Genomic DNA, 24,817 nt, shown 5'->3' on the forward strand with positions numbered 1-24,817 from the left:
TTGGACATGAGCTCACCTTATGAACGTCACTGACAGCGTGGGAAAATTCTCCTGCACTCAGCGCTTCAGCGTGGGAGAATTCTCACGCTGAAGCGCTGAGTGCAGGAGAATTCTCCCACGCTGTCAGTGACGTGCAGGAGGTGAGCTGAGTTCATTGGACATGAGCTCACCTTATGCACGTCACTGACAGCATGGGAGAATTCTCCTGCACTCACCGCTTCAGCGTGAGAATTTTCCCACGCTGTCAGTGACGTGCATGAGGTGAACCGAGTTCATTGGACATGAACTCGGCTCATCTGGATGCCGTCACAGAGAGACGCTGAGCAGCGCAAGCAAGCCTGCGCTTCTCAGTGTCTGCAGGATGACAGGCTGGATGGCAGCTTTCTGCTGCGGTCCAGCCTGTCATCTCGATGTAGCAGAGCTGAAGCTGTCGTGGGAACCATGGGAAGGTAAGGATTATGTTGCTTTATTATTTTTCTTTTATTGCAGGGGATCGTTGGCTTCATCTGGAATGGGCGTGATTGTAAGTATGGTTTAATTTAGAACAATAAAGAATTGTGTCTTTATTTCAATTAAAGGACTTTATTCTGGGTGTTTGTGTTTTTTTTTAACTTTGACTATGGGGTTAGTAATGGGGGTGTCTTATAGACGCCTCTCCATTACTAACCTGGGCTTTATGTCAGCTGGCATTATAAGCTGACATCAACCCCAGCCCTATTACCCCACTGCCACCGCTACAGGGCAGTGGGAAGAGCGAGGCTAAGTGCCAGAATTGGCGCATCCTATGGATGTGCCATTTCTGGGGCGGCTGACGGCTGGTGTTTCTAGCCTGGGAGGGAGCCAATATTCATGGCACCCTTCCTGGGCTATTAATATCAGCCCCCAGCTGTCTGCCTAGCCTTTGCTAGCTATTAAAATAGGGGGGACCCCACGTCAATTTTTTTGGGGGGGTCCCCCATTTTAATAGCTAGTAAAGGCTAGGCATTCAGCTGGGGGCTCATATTAGTAGCCTGGGAAGCTCCGTGGGTATTACCCCTTCCCAGGCTTCAAACATCTGCCCCAGCCATCTGCTTAACCTCCGCTAGAGACTAAAATTATGGGGGATCCCACGCCAATTTTTTTTTAAATAAATCCTTTATTTTAACACTAAATGACAAGTACAGTAATCAACACTGTCACTGTACTTCATATATATGTGACTGACATGTTTCTATCTATCTAATCTATGTGTGATGCTCTATTGCTTCCATTCTAAATTGTCGGGTACAGATGCTGAATTGCTGGCCGGCTTTTTTAAAGAGACGGTGCATGAAAACACTATTATTTTTTTTAATAAATCCTTTACACTAAATGGCAAGTACAGTAATCAACACTGTCACTGTACTTCTTATATATGTGACTGACATGTTTCTATCTATCTAATCTATGTGTGATTCTCTATTCCTTCTATTCTAAATTGTCGGGTACCGCTGCTGAATTGCCGGCCGGCTTTTTTAAAGAGACGGTGCATGAAAACACTAATATTTTTTTTTATAAATCCTTTACACTAAATGACAAGTACAGTAATCAACACTGTCACTGTGCTTCTTATATATGTGACTGACATGTTTCTATCTATCTAATCTATGTGTGATGCTCTATTCTTTCGGTTCTAAATTGTCGGGTACCGGTGTACCGCTGCTGAATTGCCGGCTTTTCATGTTTCACTGTGAGCACAGTTACCATCGATTTGGGCAATCACTCTAATGCCACAACCACCATGGCTGTGGCATTACAGTGAGTGGCAGACAATCCCTGCATGATTGGTGCTCTAAATAGCGCCAGACATGCAGGACACGCTTTTGGTGCACGAACACTTATCGAACATAACCTCGAACAGCCGAATTTTTTGCAAATCGTTCGGGTTCGTCGCACAACTCGAACAACGCCCAAAACAGCTAGAATTTGAGATTGGCGAACAGTTCTAGTCGAACACCGCTCATCTCTAATAAGAAACCACTGGAACGTGATGAAACTTGAACATAACACAGTACATATAGGATCATCGTCCTCTGCCGTTCTGGTGATCAGTGGTGTGAATTGTATTGTATGTAATGGACACAGTCTATTATAACACTCAGCATTCACACCTGTTACCTTCTGAGACGTCCGGATATCAGTTGCTTCTTCTTGTAACTTTTGAGAATCTCTTTGATTTATAAAAATTAAAAGTCTTTATTAAGATAGAATTCATAATTGTGATGTCTTGATTGAAGTCTTCATTCCCTAATCTGATACCAAATCTGGCAGTTTTTCCTAACCTATAATATCACAGCGTACCATAGCAATCAGTAATATCCATCTAATTATTATCAAAATATTAAATTAAATTATGTTTGGAATAATAAACAATAATAGATAATAATTCATTATCAATCAAGTTCTCCATATGATAGAACATTTTTATGTCATAGGTGTAATTACCTTTTCCAACCCATAGGTGTCAGTGTATTTTGAAAAAACAAGTTTTTATATCTTTATTAAACCAATAATATCAAAGAATGTATACTCCTGAAACAAAATGAATAAATATATGAATGTATGAATGAATGAATGAATGAATGAATGAATAAATGAATGAATGAATTGTTGTGTTTACTCAGAAAATGTAAACATTTTTTTCCTTAGCAATATATATTTAATGAACCAATACTCTTGTATTAGACATTACTTTATTAAATATTAATGTGTTTTCTCAATTGAGATATTGAACTCAAATAAAATCAAATGAGAATTAAAAAATGAAAAAATAGAAAAATAAGAAGTATAAAGTAAGAATAAAATTTTAAAAATGAAAAATAAAATTAAGAGTAAAAATAAGAATAAAAATAAAAATAAGGCCTTTAAATTTTAATGACAAATGCAGAGTAATTATATTCTCCATAAAAAATACCCTTATATCTCCATTATCTGGATGATTTCATATTTGTCATAACCTTGTACCACCAAAAAATATTAAATTATGCAACTTTGCATGTAATACCCTTCTTAATTATAACATAGTACCTTATTTTTATTTCTTCTTTATTAAAATGTGTGGAAAATAAGTATTGATCAAAAGTGATTATGTAATCAGGATCAAAAACACATTTTCCCCCTTAATACCAAAAATATTATTTTATAAAATTTATGTATATATCAGAACCAAATTAAAAATAATTATTCTTCTAGAAATATTGCGCATAAATTTCATATTGATGAGTAGCATAGATTTGACTAAAGAGAGGTGTGTACCTATTTAGGTAACCATTAAAAATAATATTATAGTTATTCAAGAATATTATCATGTGGAAAATTATTCTAAATATAAATTTGCTTTGTAAACCATTTTGATGTGTGGTTGCCCTTATCCACTATTAGTTAAATCAAGAAATAATAATTATTAAAGAAATATAGAAATATATATATGTAGATAATACTTAATTATGTATTATAATTTCCTCAGAATTAAATATATTTTTGTACCTTCACATAAAGAAACATTTTTTTTTTCAAACATACAAACATACGAGGCCTCTGTCACATCAATCACACTTAGCAGCTGCTGACTTACTCATCTGTCACCTTCACTCTGACATTCACAGATCTGTTCAACTCAAACATTCCACATATGAAGTTTTAGATATATATATATATTTAACCCAAAATTGTTGTATCCCAATTTATTAATGCGCATTGCCATATCATTTGAATATCTTTATATTTCTTTGAATATTCCCCAAGTACATATTATATAATATGAGAGTAAGTCACTGGAATTTCAGACACTTGAAAAAACTCTTGTCTTAGATTCTTTTTTCACTGGCTGCCCGGTCTTAAGTTACATCAGTTGAAAATAGAATGAATGGGATCCTATACTATTAGCTCAAAGTTCGAAGGCCGCAGCTGTCACACGTCATGCTGTAAAGCTACTTTAATTTGCACGAACACTTCATGCACAGAAAATATTAGCAACACAAAAGAATTAATAAGTATTACATATATATTATAGTTCAACTAGATATATTGTTATTATTTTAAAATGTTATACACATGAAATCATGCAATTTTTTCACTTCCTGTGTGAATAAAGAAATAAATCCATTTTAGAGTTCTTTGATCAAATCCTGCTTTGGAATGAAAACTCTAAGGAAATATAAGAAAATAAAATTAAATATCAAATTCATACAGAAACAGAATTATTTAAATATCTTATACATATATTGGTTGGTTCTAATGTAATTCAAAATATTGCTACTTAAATTTATATATATGAAGTTCTAATTTAATAATTAATATATATATATATTTTATAAACGTATATATAAATACAATTATACGCAATCTCTACTTAGACAAGTGTATATATATATATATATATATATATATATGAACTATTAGAAACTATGTAACTACAATTTTACTGTATAAGATTATAAATAAATATTGAGACATTGTATTACATTTTAATACAACATTATAATTACAGTTTTTCCTTAGCCACTCCCTAAACCAAATCTTCTGTCTCTCTCAAATATCTCCAGGAACGCCCTATTTAGGAAAGACATTTTTCTATCCTTCAAAACCTCAGAGAACTGCCTGTTCTTCTGTCCACATTCCATGACATCACTGTGAGTTGGTCGTCTCACCTGTCTCTGTCCATCAGTTTCAGCCATTTTCCTTTTTAGAGAATCACAGTTCTGACTGAGAATTAACTCATTCTGTGGAGAGATGGATCTTTGCACTGGCTGATATGGCTTATAACATATATGAAATCTTCTGCGTATTTGATAGAGTTCACTATGGGGATGACTCAGTCTAGGAGAGTTTGATATTGGCTTTTGATAAGATTTTACCTTTCCTGGTTTTATAAATTTAGCTTGATTTATTTTCTTTTCACGATTCTCATGTTTTCTAACGAAATCCAGCATCTGCGCACATTCAAATAATGAATTTTTTTGTGATGCCATAACTTGGGAAACTGAATTTAGAAATTTGAATTTTTGTACAAAAATTGTTATCATATGTTGTACTTTTCCATTTTTGATGAGAGCTTTGTACAACCGTTCAAATATGGACATGAATGTATATGTACATTCCTTCCTACCAATCCTTAGTTTCTGCAGATCTTCTATGTTGGGAAAATCCTTTGTGACACAATAAATCAAATATCTTAATCTGTCCGAATCATTTTCCCATCCATTAGGAGAGTCATTTTCACAGGGCATTAAATGTAAACGTCTGGACAATGTCACAGGAATCCTTTTTTTTAAATATTGATTCCTCTCCTCATTGGATAAATCAAACTTATCAGAGAAGCTCTCAAATGTCTCTGAATTTCTACAGGCATGGATTTTGACATCATATTTTGGCATGAATTTGTATAATTTCAGCAAATTTTTCCTCATTTTAATTTGGAGTTGAGCCTGGGTAATTCCAGAATTCTCTGATATTTTTAGTGGCTCTTGTACGTCCGTTCCTCCTACGTCACTCACGTCTCCTCCCACATCACCTAGTATGTCGGTTTCTCATATGTCAGTCATGTCTCCTCCCATGTCAGGTTTCTGTATGTCCGTCTTGTAATGGGTCTGGGAGGCGGAACCTCTGAGCTACTATACAAGGGGGCAGTCCTTGTAAGGGAGCGGGTGGCGACCAGGGAAGACGGGCAGGAAGTCACAGCAGGTGACTGGGTCAGTCTCTGAGTGAACGGGCTGGAGGTCACGGCAAGTGACCGGGGCAGTCTCTGGATGAACGGGCTGATGGTCACGGCAAGTGACCGGGGCAGTCTCTGAATGAACGGGCAGATGGTCACGGCAAGTGACCGGAGCAGTCTCTGGATGAACGGGCAGATGGTCACGGCAAGTGACCGGGGCAGTCTCTGGATGAACGGGCAGATGGTCACGGCAAGTGACCGGGGCAGTCTCTGGATGAACGGGCAGATGGTCACGGCAAGTGACCGGTACAGTCTCTAGGTAAAGGGTTGGTACGACCTGTGGCGGCTGATGATAGACGTGAGCTCCCAGGTGAGCAGGCGAGAGTCTCTGGATGAACGGGTGGTCACAGCATGTGACGGCGGAGCCTCCAGGAAGACCAACTGACAGGCGGCAGGTGAGCGCTCCCAGGTGAGCGGGCAGAAGTCTCTGGACAGGCGGGTGGTCACAGCACGTGACGGCAGAGCCTCCAGGTAGGCTAGCAGACAGGCAGCAGATGAGCGCTCCCAGGTGAGCGAGCAGGAGTCACTGGACAGGCAGGTGGTCACAGCACGTGACGGCGGAGCCTCCAGGTAGACTAGCAGGCAGGTAGCTGATGTGTGCTCCCAGGTGAGCGGGCAAGCTGGTCCATAGACAGACTGACAGGAGTTGGAAGGCAGACCGTCGGACCTCAGGCAAGCAGGCAGGTGGCTGATGTGCGCTCCCAGGTGAGCGGGCAGGCTGGTCCTTAGACAGACTGACAGGAGTAGTAAGGCAGACCGTCGGACCTCAGACTAGCAGGCAGGTAGCAGATAATCAGACAGGAATCTGGCAGGTAACTGGCAGGTAACTGGCAATGGGACCTGAGGGCTGAAGCAGAGTAGTGAACACTGCAACAGCATTGCTCGGGCACCTCCATTTTGGAGGAGGTGCCTTATATATGGTGAAGTCCTCCGGCCATTGGCCGGGGACTCCTTAGGACGGCGCGCGCGGCCCCTTTAAGAGGGAGGGAGAGCGCGCGCGCGCGCCCTAAGCACAGTGGCCGGGAAGGAGCGCGCGCTGCCAGCAGAGCGGGAGGAGGACGCCGGGCACGGAGCAGAGAGGTGAGGGGAACAGCGTCCCTGCCTAGCAGAGGGCAGGGACGCCGGCGCTACAGTACCCCCCCTTTAGGCCCCCCCTTTTTTAGGCCAGACAGAAATTTAGCTAGGATTAGAGGGGCATGGATGTTCTCCCGGGGCTCCCACGTTCTCTCCTCAGGACCAAACCCCTTCCAATCTACTACAAAAAAGGTCTTTCCTCTTACCCTTTTGGTGGCAAGAATGTTCTCTATCTCAAACTCGTCCTCAGCAGAAACCGGAGCAGGAGGCGTACCTGTAGACTTGGAAAAAGAGTTAAGTACCACAGGTTTGAGGAGAGATACATGGAAGGAGTTAGGGATCCGTAAGTTGGCCGGGAGTTTTAATTTATAGGCCACTGGGTTGATCTGACTGATGACCTCCAGAGGACCGATGAACCGAGGCCCTAACTTGTAAGAAGGTATCTTGAGTCGGACATATTTAGATGAGAGCCAGACTTTATCTCCAGGACGAAATTGTTGAGGATCCAGGCGTTTTTTGTCAGCGTGTCTTTTCATCCGTTCGGACGACTGAAGGAGTGCGGATCGGGTACTCTCCCAAATGGAGGAAAATTTGCTAACGAGAGATTCCGCAGCCGGATTGTCCACAGAGGTGGAGACAGGAAAAGGAATCCGAGGATGCTGACCGAAGACTACAAAAAATGGGGATTTGGAGGAGGATTCGCTCTCGTGATTGTTATAGGAGAACTCGGCCCAAGGTAGGAGATCCACCCAGTCAGAATGATGGGCATTAACGAAGTGCCGGAGGTAACTGGTCAGGTTCTGATTGATCCGCTCCACTTGACCATTGGACTGTGGGTGGTAAGCGGAAGAGAAGTCCAGGGTGTCGTCTAGCAGTTTACAAGTGGCTCTCCAGAAACGTGAGGTGAACTGTACCCCACGATCCAACACGATGTGGAGGGGCAGGCCATGAAGACGGAAGATGTGGCGGATAAAGTCTTTAGCCAGCTCGGGTGCAGACGGGAGACCAGGCAGGGGAATAAAGTGAGCCATCTTGGAAAAGCGGTCAGCGACCACCCAAATGACCGAACAACCGGCAGAGACGGGGAGATCAGTTATGAAGTCCATAGCAATATGCTGCCAGGGGGCAGCAGGCACAGGAAGCGGAAGAAGGCGACCGGCTGGCAGGTGTCTCGGGACTTTGTTGCGGGCGCAGGACACACAGGCAGAAACAAAGTCTATTACGTCCTTGTGCAGGGTAGGCCACCAGTAGTGCCGGGCAATAAGCTGGAGGGTCTTTTTCTGACCGGCGTGGCCAGCTAGTTTAGACGAGTGACCCCAGTGAAGGATCTTCTCCCGATCAGGTACTGATACGAACGTCTTTCCGGGAGGGAGACGATTTAGACTCACGGGAGCCACCTGCATTACTCTGGCGGGATCGATGATATGTTTAGGCTCTTCCTCGAGATCGGGCACCAGAAAGGATCGGGACAAGGCATCTGCTTTGACGTTTTTGTCAGCCGGGCGAAAATGAAGAACAAAATCAAAGCGAGCAAAAAACAAGGACCACCGGGCTTGGCGCGGGTTAAGTCTCTGGGCATGCTGGAGGTAAGCCAAGTTCTTGTGGTCAGTGTAAATTATTACCGGGTGAGCGGGCAAGCTGGTCCATAGACAGACTGACAGGAGTTGGAAGGCAGACCGTCGGACCTCAGGCAAGCAGGCAGGTGGCTGATGTGCGCTCCCAGGTGAGCGGGCAGGCTGGTCCTTAGACAGACTGACAGGAGTAGTAAGGCAGACCGTCGGACCTCAGACTAGCAGGCAGGTAGCAGATAATCAGGCAGGAATCTGGCAGGTAACTGGCAGGTAACTGGCAACGGGACCTGAGGGCTGAAGCAGAGTAGTGAACAGTGCAACAACATTGCTCGGGCACCTCCATTTTGGAGGAGGTGCCTTATATATGGTGAAGTCCTCCGGCCATTGGCCGGGGACTCCTTAGGACAGCGCGCGCGGCCCCTTTAAGAGGGAGGGAGAGCGCGCGCGTGCGCGCGCCCTAAGCACATTGGCCGGGAAGGAGCGCGCGCTGCCAGCAGAGCGGGAGGAGGACGCAGGGCACGGAGCAGAGAGGTGAGGGGAACAGCGTCCCTGCCTAGCAGAGGGCAGGGACGCCGGCGCTACACGTCTCTTGGTCAGACCCAAGGTCACCTTCAGTTACAGACACGTGTCTTACTTCTTGTTCATTTTCCACATTACAGTCAGAATCAGTATCACCGTCTGACACTTCTACACTATTTTCCTGCTTAGAAATCTCTAACACAAGACTATGAAAAAAATCTACCAAATGTAGAATATTTCTCAATTTCTGTTTGTCTCTATTTACCAATTTAGAAGTTAACTGTAAATTCTGCAATTCACATTCTTTGTATAAACTGAGCCACAAAACTTCTATGTCATCTCCTACATTAACTTTGCAATTAATATTACTTTGTTTAGCAAAAGAAGAAATTATATCCATATTTTGCTTACCTTAAGATTCCTTGGCTTCTCTTTATCAGCACGTCCTGTCTTCAGTTCGTCTGATTCTTTTCCTGTGTGATTCTGTTCCTTGTTAGTACCTCTGCTTCCTGTCTTTCCTCAGTCTGTAGGTCCTTTCTGCTTCTCGTGACAAACTAGTGAATTTACTGACACGTGAACAACAGCTGTTCAGCTCGTCAGGACTCCCCCTTTGTTCACGGAAGAAATTCACTTACTTAATTTAAAAAACAAAAAAACAAGACTGGCTGGCTCACCATTGTAAAATAATACTCTTCCTGTATTATTTTTTTCTACTGAGGACTTCTCAAAGTATCAATATCACGATATTCTTATAAAAAATGTATCTATTTATTCTTGGATTGTCCATTAAAAAGAATCAGATTGCAGCAGGTACATACAATAATTAGTTATAAAGTAATTGTCCATTTGTCCATAATTAGCTTAATTGTTGAGATTCACCCATCTTTCCTTGGATCCTGGCTGATAAATCATGTCTTTGTCCAGCATGTGTCCAGGCCTACATGTCATCTGCTTCTCAGCATGAAGATTCTGTGTCTTGTGGGGTGGGCAGAGCAAGAGAGCCCCCCCTTTCTGTACCATGGGCTTTTATAGCCAGTCGTATGGACACCTGTTCTACATATGGTGGTGAACCAAAAATACACACACAAATAGCGCATGTCAACTAGACACGATGGCTGAGGCATAGAACTCAGAAAAATGATTATCGATTAACATTCCAAATGAATTTCCATAATTAACCATTTAACAGAGACCGCCTGGGAATGCCAGGTGCTGTAGGCTTTTGCTTTTTCCTTCCTTCCACCAGCAGGGGGCACTCTCTTCTATGCCTTTTTTCCATTCCCTTTCACAAGTGCACACATTCATTTTCTTTTCTTTTTTTCATTTGCTTTCTCTCTTGCGCTATTTCATCTCTGCAAAATACCAGCATCCTTCTGATCACCGTGGGCCTCCAGCATTGTTGCTTCTTTACTTTTAATACTAGGCTCCTTTTCACCAGGACCAGCGTCTCCCGGGTGGCTGGAGGCAACAACCGGTAACCCCAAGCAGAAGACTTTTGCAGGCAACACGTCCCTTCCCCCTGAAGAGCAGCTCAAAGTCACTGGCAACCATCTCACCCTCTTCCTTCATTCACCCCTGCACGTCTCGCTCCGCCACCAAGTTACGGGTCCAGCTTGCTCTTTCTGTCACATTACCACGATGAAGGGTTTAGCCTGCAGGAGACCCTGCGCCGAGCCATTTTTGAAGACACCTGATGCGGCGGGTGAATCACTGCTAAACAAACCACACGTGTAGGGACGGCACAGCCTTTGCATTGACCCTTCGGAGCCCGCCCCGTCACGGCCAGATTGCTCGCCATCAAGCGATCCTGAGAAAGGCTGGCCGGGCGATGGATCAAGCAGCTTCTACTGGTCATACCACCTTGGATACGCCCGATCTCCTCTGATCTTGGAAGCAAAGCAGGGCTGGGCTCGGACAGTACTTGGATGGGAGACCTCCTGGGAACACCAGGTGCTGTAGACCATTTTGATGACGTTTTTACCTACTGCCCAGCTCGGCTAGCATGGAACGGCGCCTTGCCGGACACCGACCCAAAGTAACTTAGATGATGGAAGCCCCAAGGCCTCTGAGCCAGTTGGCAGCTAAGTACGCTACCCCGCCGCCTTCACGCAGGTCTGACACCGAGCTTCTTGCCATGGCTAGGAGTGCTTATTGACTCCGCAGCTCGCCGTTTTGAAATGATGGCGTTAAAAGCACCCGGGGCCGTGAAGGGGCCAGGCTTTCAGCAGGTGCCCAGGGAAGGTTTTGGATGCCTGTCGCCTAGCGAGGGCCAGCAGAAGTAACATGTTTCTCTGCAAAGAAGCTTGTGTAACCAAGCCAGACAGCTGACAAAGAGCTAACCTCAGTGGAAGGAAGGCAAGGAAGGTGCGGAAGGAATTGGGGAGGGGGGGGGTGATTCCTGCAAGGGCCCTGAAATCATAAAACAGGCAGGAGAGTCTGACGCATGGTGACGGAGAGGTTGTAGGGGCAGATAGGGGGTGTTGTCACGTGTGAGCACGTGTGCATGCTGGCTTGTGTGTGAGAGTGCGCTTCCTAGGTGTGGCGCGCTGCAGACAGTCAAAGGGATTGTTTCCTTTCATTAAAAGTTAATCCCCGGCTGCAGCCTATTAGAAAGCAACTAACCGCGCTCTACTCACCCTACCCGGGTCTACCGGTGAGTCTCGCCTCTGCTCCCAGCCTGTGCATTGGCCGTGAATCTGACGTTCTGTCGACAGCGCTGCAGCCGATCAGTGAGCTCAGCGGCTCTGAGTGGGGCGTTGTGTCTACAAGACCTTTTAAGGAAGCCAGCAAAAAAATTGAAGAGAAGGGAAAGCACAAAAGGACCTGGTCTTGCTGAGCACTGGAAAGGGCAGCCGGCAGCCAGACGTCAAATTAGAATAGCAGCAAGTGAGAGGCTAGTCTCTGCCTACGGCCACACCACCCTGAACACGCCTGATCTCATCTGATCTCGGAAGCTAAGCAGGGTTGGGCCTGGTTAGTACTTGGATGGGAGACTGTAAAATAATACTCTTCCTGTATAATTTTTTTTCTACTGAGGACTTCTCAAATTATCAATATCACAATATTCTTATAAAAAAATGTATCTATTTATTCTTGGATTGTCCATTAAAAAGAATCAGATTGCAGCAGGTACATACAATAATTAGTTATAAAGTAATTGTCCATTTGTCTATAATTAGCTTATTTGTTGAGATTCACCCATCTTTCCTTGGATCCTGGCTGGTAAATCATGTCTTTGTCCAGCATGTATCCAGGCCTACATGTCATCTGCTTCTCAGCATGACGATTCTGTGTCTTGTGGCGTGGGCAGAGCAAGAGAGCCCCCCCTTTCTGTACCATGGGCTTTTATAGCCAGTCGTATGGACACCTGTTCTACATATGGTAGTGAACCAAAAATACACACACAAATAGCGCATGTCAACTAGACACGATGGCTGAGGCATAGAACTCAGAAAAATGATTATCGATTAACATTCCAAATGAATTTCTATAATTAACCAATTAACATTTCCCCCTTTTTTGAGAATAAAAGGACTTTGACTGAAAAATCTCAAAAGAAGATACATTCATCAATCATTTTTTCTTTCCTTCTTCCTTGGCAATATCATTAAATTTCCATAATAATAATAATAGTAATAATAGTATCAATATCAGATTATTGTTATATAATGATGTGAATTCATGTTATGGTAAGCCGTGACTAATATTCATTTAATATGTATAACTATACTTCCCTATATCTAAATTGAAGCAATCGCGGGTTCAATCGTCATCATCTGATGTCATCGGGTCGTCGTCTCGTCTTCTTCTTGGTTCTTTTATAACACAGTCTTTAGATGAAAACTCCTTTGAAATAAATTACAGCATGTAGATATTGTACAACACAGTACATATAGGATCATCGTCCTCTGCCGTCCTGGTGATCAGTGGTGTGAATTGTATTGTATGTAATGGACACAGTCTATTATAACACTCAGCATTCACACCTGTTACCTTCTGAGACGTCCGGATATCAGTTGCTTCTTCTTGTAACTTTTGAGAATCTCTTTGATTTATAAAAATTAAAAGTCTTTATTAAGATAGAATTCATAATTGCGATGTCTTGATTGAAGTCTTCATTCCCTAATCTGATACCAAATCTGGCAGTTTTTCCTAACCTATAATATCACAGCGTACCATAGCAATCAGTAATATCCATCTAATTATTATCAAAATATTAAAATAAATTATGTTTGGAATAATAAACAATAATAGATAATAATTCATTATCAATCAAGTTCTCCATATGATAGAACATTTTTATGTCATAGGTGTAATTACCTTTTCCAACCCATAGGTGTCAGTGTATTTTTAAAAAACAAGTTTTTATATCTTTATTAAACCAATAATATCAAAGAATGTATACTCCTGAACCAAAATGAATAAATATATGAATGTATGAATGAATGAATGAATGAATGAATAAATGAATGAATGAATTGTTGTGTTTACTCAGAAAATGTAAACATTTTTTTCCTTAGCAATATATATTAAATGAAGCAATACTCTTGTATTAGACATTACTTTATTAAATATTAATGTGTTTTCTCAATTGAGATATTGAACTCAAATAAAATCAAATGAGAATTAAAAAATGAAAAAATAGAAAAATAAGAAGTATAAAGTAAGAATAAAATTTTAAAAATGAAAAATAAAATTAAGAGTAAAAATAAAAATAAAAATAAAAATAAGGCCTTTAAATTTTAATGACAAATGCAGAGTAATTATATTCTCCATAAAAAATACCCTTATATCTCCATTATCTGGATGATTTCATATTTGTCATAACCTTGTACCACCAAAAAATATTAAATTATGCAACTTTGCATGTAATACCCTTCTTAATTATACCATAGTACCTTATTATTATTTCTTCTTTATTAAAATGTGTGGAAAATAAGTATTGATCAAAATTGATTATGTAATCAGGATCAAAAACACATTTTCCCCCTTAATACCAAAAATATTATTTTATAAAATTTATGTATATATCAGAACCAAATTAAAAATAATTATTCTTCTAGAAATATTGTGCATAAATTTCATATCGATGAGTAGCATAGATTTGACTAAAGAGAGGTGTGTAACTATTTAGGTAACCATTAAAAATAATATTATAGTTATTCAAGAATATTATAATGTGGAAAATTATTCTAAATATAAATTTGCTTTGTAAACCATTTTGATGTGTGGTTGCCCTTATTCACTATTAGTTAAATCAAGAAATAATAATTATTAAAGAAACATAGAAATATATATATGTAGATACAGTGCCTGCAGATTTAGCTGGTTTGATAAGATGCAAATAAGTTAGAGCCTTCAAACTGCAAACGAGAGTAGGTTTTATGAACAGAAGCATAAATCTTACAAACCAAAAAGTTATGTTGCTCAGTTGAATTTTATTAAATTTTAAACATAAAAGTGTGGGTCAATTATTATTCAACCCCTATGTTTAATATTTTGTGGAATAACCCTTGTTTGCAATTACAGCTAATAATCGTCTTTTATAAGACCTGATCAGGCCGGCACAGGTCTGTGGAGTTATCTTGGCCCACTCCTCCATGCAGATCTTCTCCAAGTTATCTAATTTCTTTGGGTGTCTCATGTGGACTTTATTCTTGAGCTCCTTCCACAAGTTTTCAATTGGGTTAAGGTCAGGAGACTGACTAGGCCACTCCAACACCTTGACTTTTTCCCTCTTGAACCAGGCCTTGGTTTTCTTGGCTCTGTGCTTTGGGTCATTGTCTTGTTGGAAGATGAAATTACGATCCATCTTAAGATCCTTGATGGAGGAGCGGAGGTTCTTGGCCAAAATCTCCAGGTAGGCCGTGCTATCCATCTTCCCATGGATGCGGACCAGATGGTCAGGCCCCTTGGCAGAGAAACAGCCCCACAGCATGATGCTGCCACCACCATGCTTGACTGTAGGGATGGTATTCTTGGGGTCGTATGCAGTGCCATCCAGTCTCCAAACGTCACGTGTGTGGTTGGCACCAAAGATCTCGATCTTGGTCTCATCAGACCATAGAACCTTGAACCAGTCTGTCTCAGAGTCCTCCAAGTGATCATGAGCAAACTGTAGACGAGCCTTGACATGACGCTTTGAAAGTAAAGGTACCTTACGGGCTCGTCTGGAACGGAGACCATTGCGGTGGAGTACGTTACTTATGGTATTGACTGAAACCAATGTCCCCACTGCCATGAGATCTTCCCGGAGCTCCTTCCTTGTTGTCCTTGGGTTAGCCTTGACTCTTCGGACAAGCCTGGCCTCGGCACGGGAGGACACTTTCAAAGGCTGTCCAGTAGTTCCATAAGCCTTCCACTTACGGATGATGCTCCCAACAGTGGAGACAGGTAGGCCCAACTCCTTAGAAAGGGTTTTGTACCCCTTGCCAGCCTTGTGACCCTCCACGATCTTGTCTCTGATGGCCTTGGAATGCTCTTTTGTCTTTCCCATGTTGACCATGTCTGAGTGCTGTTCACAAGTTTGGGGAGGGTCTTAAATAGTCAGAAAAGGCTGGCAAAAGAGATCTTTAATCCACACATGTGAAGCTCATTATTCTTGGTGCCTGAACTACTTCTTAATACTTTAGGGGGACCAAACAGAATTCTTGTGGTTTGAGGGGTTGAATAATAAATGACACTCTGAATTAACTTTTAACGTTTTAAAAAAACAAAAAAACAAAAAAAAAGTTGCTGCAGTGCATTTCCCACTTCCAGGCTGATCTACAGTACAAATGTCACAATGCCAAGTTAATTCCGCATGTGTCAACCACCTAAATCTGCAGGGGGTTGAATACTACTTGTAGGCACTGTAATACCTAATTATGTGTTATAATTTCCTCAGAATTAAATATATTTTTGTACCTTCACATAAAGAAACATTTTTTTTTTTCAAACATACAAACATACGAGGCCTCTGTCACATCAATCACACTGAGCAGCTGCTGATTTACTCATCTGTCACCTTCACTCTGACATTCACAGATCTGTTCAACTCAAACATTCCACATATGAAGTTTTAGATATATATATATATATATATTTAACCCAAAATTGTTGTATCCCAATTTATTAATGCGCATTGCCATATCAATTGAAAATCTTTATATTTCTTTGAATATTCCCCAAGTACATATTATATAATATGAGAGTAAGTCACTGGAATTTCAGACACTTGAAAAAACTCTTGTCTTAGATTCTTTTTTCACTGGCTGCCCGGTCTTAAGTTACATCAGTTGAAAATAGAATGAATGGGATCCTATACTATTAGCTCAAAGTTCAAAGGCCGCAGCTGTCACACGTCATGCTGTAAAGCTACTTTAATTTGCACGAACACTTCATGCACAGAAAATATTAGCAACACAAAAGAATTAATAAGTATTACATATATATTATAGTTCAACTAGATATATTGTTATTATTTTAAAATGTTATACACATAAAATCATGCAATTTTTTCACTTCCTGTGTGAATAAAGAAATAAATCCATTTTTAGAGTTATTTGATCAAATCCTGCTTTGGAATGAAAACTCTAAGGAAATATAAGAAAATAAAATTAAATATCAAATTCATACAGAAACAGAATTATTTAAATATCTTATACATATATTGGTTGGTTCTAATGTAATTCAAAATATTGCTACTTAAATTTATATATATGAAGTTCTAATTTATTAATTAATATATATATATATATATATTTTATAAACGTATATATAAATACAATTATACGCAATCTCTACTTAGACAAGTGTATATATATATATATATATATATATATGAACTATTAGAAACTATGTAACTACAATTTTACTGTATAAGATTATAAATAAATATTGAGACATTGTATTACATTTTGATACAACATTATAATTACAGTTTTTCCTTAGCCACTCCCTAAACCAAATCTTCTGTCTCTCTCAAATATCTCCAGGAACGCCCTATTTAGGAAAGACATTTTTCTATCCTTCAAAACCTCAGAGAACTGCCTGTTCTTCTGTCCACATTCCATGACGTCACTGTGAGTTGGTCGTCTCACCTGTCTCTGTCCATCAGTTTCAGCCATTTTCCTTTTTAGAGAATCACAGTTCTGACTGAGAATTAACTCATTCTGTGGAGAGATGGATCTTTGCACTGGCTGATATGGCTTATAACATATATGAAATCTTCTGCGTATTTGATAGAGTTCACTATGGGGATGACTCAGTCTAGGAGAGTTTGATATTGGCTTTTGGTAAGATTTTACCTTTCCTGGTTTTATAAATTTAGCTTGATTTATTTTCTTTTCACGATTCTCATGTTTTCTAACAAAATCCAGCATCTGCGCACATTCAAATAATGAATTTTTTTGTGATGCCATAACTTGGGAAACTGAATTTAGGAATTTGAATTTTTGTGCAAAAGTTGTTATCATATGTTGTACTTTTCCATTTTTGATGAGAGCTTTGTACAACCGTTCAAATATGGACATGAATGTATATGTACATTCCTTCCTACCAATCCTTAGTTTCTGCAGATCTTCTATGTTGGGAAAATTCTTTGTGACACAATAAATCAAATATCTTAATCTGTCCGAATCATTTTCCCATCCATTAGGAGAGTCATTTTCACAGGGCATTAAATGTACACGTCTGGACAATGTCACAGGAATCCATATTTTAAATAATTGATTCCTCTCCTCATTGGATAAATCAAACTTATCAGAGAAGCTCTCAAATGTCTCTGAATTTCTACAGGCATGGATTTTGACATCATATTTTGGCATGATTTTGTATAATTTCAGCAAATTTTTCCTCATTTTAATTTGGAGTTGAGCCTGGGTAATTCCAGAATTCTCTGATATTTTTAGTGGCTCTTGTACGTCCGTTCCTCCTACATCACTCACGTCTCCTCCCACATCACCTAGTATGTCGGTTTCTCTATGTCAGTCATGTCTCCTCCCATGTCAGGTTTCTGTCTGTCCGTCTCTTGGTCAGACCCAAGGTCACCTTCAGTTACAGACACGTGTCTTACTTCTTGTTCATTTTCCACATTACAGTCAGAATCAGTATCACCGTCTGACACTTCTACACTATTTTCCTGCTTAGAAATCTCTAACACAAGACTATGAAAAAAATCTACCAAATGTAGAATATTTCTCAATTTCTGTTTGTCTCTATTTACCAATTTAGAAGTTAACTGTAAATTCTGCAATTCACATTCTTTGTATAAACTGATCCACAAAACTTCTATGTCATCTCCTACATTAACTTTGAAATTAATATTACTTTGTTTAGCAAAAGAAGAAATTATATCCATATTTTGCTTACCTTAAGATTCCTTGGCTTCTCTTTATCAGCACGTCCTGTCTTCAGTTCGTCTGATTCTTTTCCTGTGTGATTCTGTTCCTTGTTAGCACCTCTGCTTCCTGTCTTTCCTCAGTCTGTAGGTCCTTTCTGCTTCTCGTGACAAACTAGTGAATTTACTGACACGTGAACAACAGCTGTTCAGCTCGTCAGGACTCCCCCCTTGTTCACGGAAGAAATTCACTTACTTAATTTAAAAAACAAAAAAACAGGACTGGCTGGCTCACCATTGTAAAATAATACTCTTCCTGTATTATTTTTTTCTACTGAGGACTTCTCAAAGTATCAATATCACGATATTCTTATAAAAAAATGTATCTATTTATTCTTGGATTGTACATTAAAAAGAATCAGATTGCAGCAGGTACATACAATAATTAGTTATAAAGTAATTGTCCATTTGTCCATAATTAGCTTAATTGTTGAGATTCACCCATCTTTCCTTGGATCCTGGCTGGTAAATCATGTCTTTGTCCAGCATGTGCCCAGGCCTACATGTCATCTGCTTCTCAGCATGAAGATTCTGTGTCTTGTGGGGTGGGCAGAGCAAGAGAGCCCCCCCTTTCTGTACCATGGGCTTTTATAGCCAGTCGTATGGACACCTGTTCTACATATGGTAGTGAACCAAAACTACACACACAAATAGGGCATGTCAACTAGACACGATGGCTGAGGCATAGAACTCAGAAAAATGATTATCGATTAACATTCCAAATGAATTTCCATAATTAACCATTTAACAGAGACCGCCTGGGAATGCCAGGTGCTGTAGGCTTTTGCTTTTTCCTTCCTTCCACCAGCAGGGGGCACTCTCTTCTATGCCTTTTTTCCATTCCCTTTCACAAGTGCACACATTCATTCTCTTTTCTTTTTTTCATTTGCTTTCTCTCTTGCGCTATTTCATCTCTGCAAAATACCAGCATCCTTCTGATCATCGTGGGCCTCCAGCATTGTTCCTTCTTTAATTTTAATACTAGGCTCCTTTTCACCAGGACCAGCGTCTCCCGCGTGGCTGGAGGAAACCACCGGTAACCCCAAGCAGAAGACCTTTGCAGGCAACACGACCCTCCCCCATGAAGAGCAACTCAAAGTCACTGGCAACCATCTCACCCTCTTCCTTCATTCACCCCTGGACGTCTTGCTCCGCCTCCAAGTTACGGGTCCAGCTTGCTCTTTCTGTCACATTACCGCGATGAAGGGTTTAGCGTGCAGGAGACCCTGCGCCGAGACATTTTTGAAGACACCTGATGCGGCGGGTGAATCACAGCTAAACAAACCACACCTGTAGCGACGGCACAGCCTTTGCATGGACCCTTCGGACCCGCCCCGTCACGGCCAGATTGCTCTCCACCAAGCGATCCTGAGAAAGGCTGGCCGGGCGATGGATCGAGCAGCGTCTACTGGCCATACCACCTTGGATACGCCTGATCTCGTCTGATCTCGGAAGCAAAGCATGGCTGGGCTCGGACAGTACTTGGATGGGATACCTCCTGGGAACACCGGGTGCTGTAGACCATTTTGATGACGTTTTGCCCTACTGCCCAGCTCGGCTAGCATGGAACGGCGCCTTGCCGGACACCGACCTTAAGTAACTTAGATGATGGAAGCCCCAAGGCCTTTGAGATAGTTGGCAGCTAAGTACGCTACCCCGCCGCCCTTCACGCAGGCCTGACACCGAGCTCCTTGCCACGGCTAGGAGTGCTTATTGACTCCGCAGCTCGCCGTGTGGAAATGATGGCGTTAAAAGCACCCGGGGCCGTGAAGGGGCCAGTCTTTCAGCAGGTGCCCAGGGAAGGTTTTGGATGCCGGCCGTCTAGCGAGGGCCAGCAGAAGTAACATGTTTCTCTGCAAAGAAGCTTGTGTAACCAAGCCAGACGGCTGACAAAGAGCTAACCTCAGTGCAAGGAAGGCAAGGAAGGAATTGGGGAGGGGGGGGTGATTCCTGCTAGGGCCCTGAAATCATAAAACAGGCAGGAGAGTCTGACGCATGGTGACGGAGAGGTTGTAGGGGCAGATAGGGGGTGTTGTCACGTGCGAGCACGTGTGCATGCTGGCTTGTGTGTGAGAGTGCGCTTCCTAGGTGTGGCGCGCTGCAGACAGTCAAAGGGATTGTTCCCTTTCATTAAAAGTTAATCCCCGGCTGCAGGCTATTAGAAAGCAACTAACCACGCTCTACTCACCCTACCCGGGTCTACCGGTGAGTCTCGCCTCTGCTCCCAGCCTGTGGCATTGGCCGTGAAGCTGACGTTCCGTCGACAGCGCTGCAGCCAATCAGTGAGCTCAGCGGCTCTGAGTGGGGCGTTGTGTCTACAAGACCTTTTAAGGAAGCCAGCAAAAAAATTGAAGAGAAGGGAAAGCACAAAAGGAGCTGGTCTTGCTGAGCACTGGAAACGGCAGCCGGCAGCCAGACGTCAAAGTAGAAAAGCAGCAAGTGAGAGGCCTGTCTTTGCCTACGGCCACACGACCCTGAACACGCCCATTCTCATCTGATCTCAGAAGCTAAGCAGGGTCGGGCCTGGTTAGTACTTGGATAGGAGACCGCCTGGGAATACCAGGTGCTGTAGGTTTTTGCTTTTTCCTTCCTTCCACCAGCAGGGGGCACTCTCTTCTATGCCTTTTTTCCATTCCCTTTCACAAGTGCACACATTCATTCTCTTTTCTTTTTTTCATTTGCTTTCACTCTTGCGCTATTTCATCTCTGCAAAATACCAGCATCCTTCTGATCACCGTGGGCCTCCAGCATTGTTGCTTCTTTACTTTTAATACTAGGACCAGCGTCTCCCGCGTGGCTGGATGCAACCACCAGTAACCCCAAGCAGAAGACCTTTGCAGGCAACATGACCCTCCCCCCTGAAGAGCAGCTCAAAGTCACTGGCAACCATCTCACCCTCTTCCTTCATTCACCCCTGGACGTCTCGCTCCGCCCCCAAGTTACGGGTCCAGCTTGCTCTTTCTGTCACATTACCGCGATGAAGGGTTTAGCCTGCAGGAGACCCTGCACTGAGCCATTTTTGAAGACACCTGATGTGGCGGGTGAATCACTGCTAAACAAACCACACCTGTAGGGACGGCACAGCCTTTGCATGGACCCTTCGGAGCCCGCCCCGTCACGGCCAGATTGCTCGCCACCAAGCGATCCTGAGAAAGGATGGCCGGGCGATGGATCAAGCAGTGTCTACTGGCCATACCACCTTGGATACGCCTGATCTCGTCTGATCTCGGCAGCAAAGCAGGGCTGGGCTCGGACAGTACTTGGATGGGAGACCTCCTGGGAACACTGGGTGCTGTAGACCATTTTGATGACGTTTTGCCCTACTGCCCAGCTCGGCTAGCATGCAACGGCACCTTGCCGGACACCGACCTTAAGTAACTTAGATGATGGAAGACCCAAGGCCTCTGAGCCAGTTGGCAGCTAAGTACGCTACCCCGCCGCCTTCACGCAGGCCTGACACCGAGCTCTTTGCCACGGCAAGGAGTGCTTATTGACTTCGCAGCTCGCCGTGTGGAAATGATGGCGTTAAAAGCACCCGGGGCCGTGAAGGGGCCAGGCTTTTAGCAGGTGCCCAGGGAAGGCTTTGGATGCCGGCCGCCTAGCGAGGGCCAGCAGAAGTAACATGTTTCTCTGCAAAGAAGCTTGTGTAACCAAGCCAGACGGCTGACAAAGAGCTAACCTCAGTGCAAGGAAGGCAAGGAAGGCAAGGAAGGAATTGGGGAGGGGGGGGGTGATTCCTGCTAGGGCCCTGAAATCATAAAACAGGCAGGAGAGTCTGACGCATGGTGACGGAGAGGTTGTAGGGGCAGACAGGGGGTGTTGTCACGTGCGAGCACGTGTGCATGCTGGCTTGTGTGTGAGAGTGCGCTTCCTAGGTGTGGCGCGCTGCAGACAGTCAAAGAGATTGTTCCCTTTCATTAAAAGTTAATCCCCGGCTGCAGGCTATTAGAAAGCAACTAACCGCGCTCTACTCACCCTACCCGGGTCTACTGGTGAGTCTCGCCTCTGCTCCCGGCCTGTGGCATTGGCCGTGAAGCTGACGTTCCGTCGACAGCGCTGCAGACGATCAGTGAGCTCAGCGGCTCTGAGTGGGGCGTTGTGTCTACAAGACCTTTTAAGGAAGCCAGCAAAAAAATTGAAGAGAAGGGAAAGCACAAAAGGACCTGGTCTTGCTGAGCACTGGAAAGGGCAGCCGGCGGGCAGCCGGCAGCCAGACGTCAAAGTAGAAAAGCAGCAAGAGGCTTGTCTCTGCCTACGGCCACACCACCCTGAACTTGCCAGATCTCAGAAGCTAAGCAGGGTCAGGCCTGGTTAGTACTTGGATGGGAGACTGCCTGGGAATACCAGGTGCTATAGGCTTTTGCTTTTTCCTTCCTTCCACCAGCAGGGGGCACTCTCTTCTATGCCTTTTTTCCATTCCCTTTCACAAGTGCACACATTCATTCTCTTTTCTTTTTTTCATTTGCTTTCTCTCTTGCGCTATTTCATCTTTGCAAAATACCAGCATCCTTCTGATCACCGTGGGCTTCCAGCATTGTTGCTTCTTTACTTTTAATACTAGGCTCCTTTTCACCAGGACCAGCGTCTCCCGCGTGGCTGGAGGCAACCACCGGTAACCCCAAGCAGAAGACCTTTGCAGGCAACACGACCCTCCCCCCTGAAGAGCAGCTCAAAGTCACTGGCAACCATCTAACCCTCTTCCTTCATTCACCCCTGGACATCTCGCTCCGCCCCCAAGTTACGGGTCCAGCTTGCTCTTTCTGTCACATTACCGTGATGAAGGGTTTAGCCTGCAGGAGACCCTGCGCCGAGCCATTTTTGAAGACACCTGATGCGGCTGGTGAATCACTGCTAAACAAACCACACCTGTAGGGACGGCACAGACTTTGCATGGACCCTTCGGAGCCCGCCCCGTCACGGCCAGATTGCTCGCCATCAAGCGATCCTGAGAAAGACTGGCCGGGCGATGGATTAAGCAGCGTCTACTTGCCATACCACCTTGGATATGCCTGATCTCGTCTGATCTCGGAAGCAGAGCAGCGCTGGGCTCAGACAGTACTCGGATGGGAGAACTCCTGGGAACACCGGGTGCTGTAGACCATTTTGATGACGTTTTGCCCTACTGCCCAGCTTTGCTAGCATGGAACGGCGCCTTGCCGGACACCGACCTTAAGTAACTTAGATGATGGAAGCCCCAAAGCCTCTGAGCCAGTTGGCAGCTAAGTACGCTACCACGCCGCCTTCACGCAGGCCTGACACCGAGCTCCTTGCCACGGCTAGGAGTGCTTATTGACTCCGCAGCTCGCTGTGTGGAAATGATGGCGTTAAAAGCACCCGGGGCCGTGAAGGGGCCAGGCTTTCAACAGGTGCCCAGGGAAGGTTTTGGATGCCTGCCGCCTAGCGAGGGCCAGCAGAAGTTACATGTTTCTCTGCAAAGAAGCTTGTGTAACCAAGCCAGACAGCTGACAAAGAGCTAACCTCAGTGCAAGGAAGGCAAGGAAGGAATTGGGGAGGGGGGGGTGATTCCTGCTAGGGCCCTGAAATCATAAAACAGGCAGGAGAGTCTGACGCATGGTGACGGAGAGGTTGTAGGGGCAGATAGGGGGTGTTGTCACGTGCGAGCACGTGTGCATGCTGGCTTGTGTGTGAGAGTGCGCTTCCTAGGTGTGGCGTGCTGCAGACAGTCAAAGGGATTGTTCCCTTTCATTAAAAGTTAGTCCCCGGTTGCAGGCTATTAGAAAGCAACTAAGCGCGCTCTACTCACCCTACCCTGGTCTACCGGTGAGTCTCGCCTCTGCTCCCGGCCTGTGGCATTGGCCGTGAAGCTGACGTTCCGTCGACAGCGCTGCAGCCGATCAGTGAGCTCAGCGGCTCTGAGTGGGGCGTTGAGTCTACAAGACCTTTTAAGGAAGCCAGCAAAAAAATTGGAGAAAAGGGAAAGCACAAAAGGACCTGGTCTTGCTGAGCACTGGAAAGGGCAGCCGGCAGCCAAACGTAAAAGTAGAAAAGCAGCAAGTGAGAGGCTTGTTTCTGCCTACGGCCACACCACCCTGAACACGCCCGATCTTGTCTGATCTTGGAAGCTAAGCATGGTTGGGCCTGGTTAGTACTTGGATGGGAGATAACCTGGGAATATCAGGTGCTGTAGGCTTTAGCTTTTTCCTTCCTTCCACCAGCAGGGGGCACTTTCTTTTATGCCTTTTTTCCATTCCCTTTCACAAGTGCACACATTCATTCTCTTTTCTTTTTTTCATTTGCTTTCTCTCTTGCGCTATTTCATCTCTGCAAAATACCAGCATCCTTCTGATCACCGTGGGCCTCCAGCATTGTTGCTTCTTTACTTTTAATACTAGGCTCCTTTTCACCAGGACAAGCGTCTCCCGCGTGGCTGGAGGCAACCACCGGTAACCCCAAGCAGAAGACCTTTGCAGGCAACACGACCCTCCCCCCGGAAGAGCAGCTCAAAGTCACTGGCAACCATCTCACCCTCTTCCTTCATTCACCCCTGGACGTCTCGCTCCGCCCCCAAGTTACGGGTCCAGC

At 43.7% G+C, this 24,817-nt stretch overlaps 6 pseudogenes; all 6 read left to right on the forward strand.

The window, feature by feature from the left end:
* The first annotated feature begins 10,737 nt into the window (after positions 1 to 10,737).
* LOC141268014 (5S ribosomal RNA) lies at positions 10,738 to 10,857 on the forward strand (annotated as a pseudogene).
* Positions 10,858 to 19,677: 8,820 nt separating this feature from the next.
* Positions 19,678 to 19,797, forward strand: LOC141267590 (5S ribosomal RNA; annotated as a pseudogene).
* A 933-nt stretch (positions 19,798 to 20,730) lies between these two features.
* On the forward strand, positions 20,731 to 20,849 carry LOC141268504 (5S ribosomal RNA; annotated as a pseudogene).
* A 606-nt stretch (positions 20,850 to 21,455) lies between these two features.
* LOC141267819 (5S ribosomal RNA) lies at positions 21,456 to 21,575 on the forward strand (annotated as a pseudogene).
* A 949-nt stretch (positions 21,576 to 22,524) lies between these two features.
* On the forward strand, positions 22,525 to 22,633 carry LOC141270136 (5S ribosomal RNA; annotated as a pseudogene).
* A 1,673-nt stretch (positions 22,634 to 24,306) lies between these two features.
* LOC141267962 (5S ribosomal RNA) lies at positions 24,307 to 24,425 on the forward strand (annotated as a pseudogene).
* The last annotated feature ends 392 nt before the right edge of the window (positions 24,426 to 24,817 follow it).

Source organism: Phyllobates terribilis, unplaced genomic scaffold (genome assembly GCF_046119375.1).
Source record: "Phyllobates terribilis strain yellow unplaced genomic scaffold, ASM4611937v1 Scaffold_4__5_contigs__length_816908805, whole genome shotgun sequence".
Classification (NCBI taxonomy): Eukaryota; Metazoa; Chordata; class Amphibia; order Anura; family Dendrobatidae; genus Phyllobates; species Phyllobates terribilis.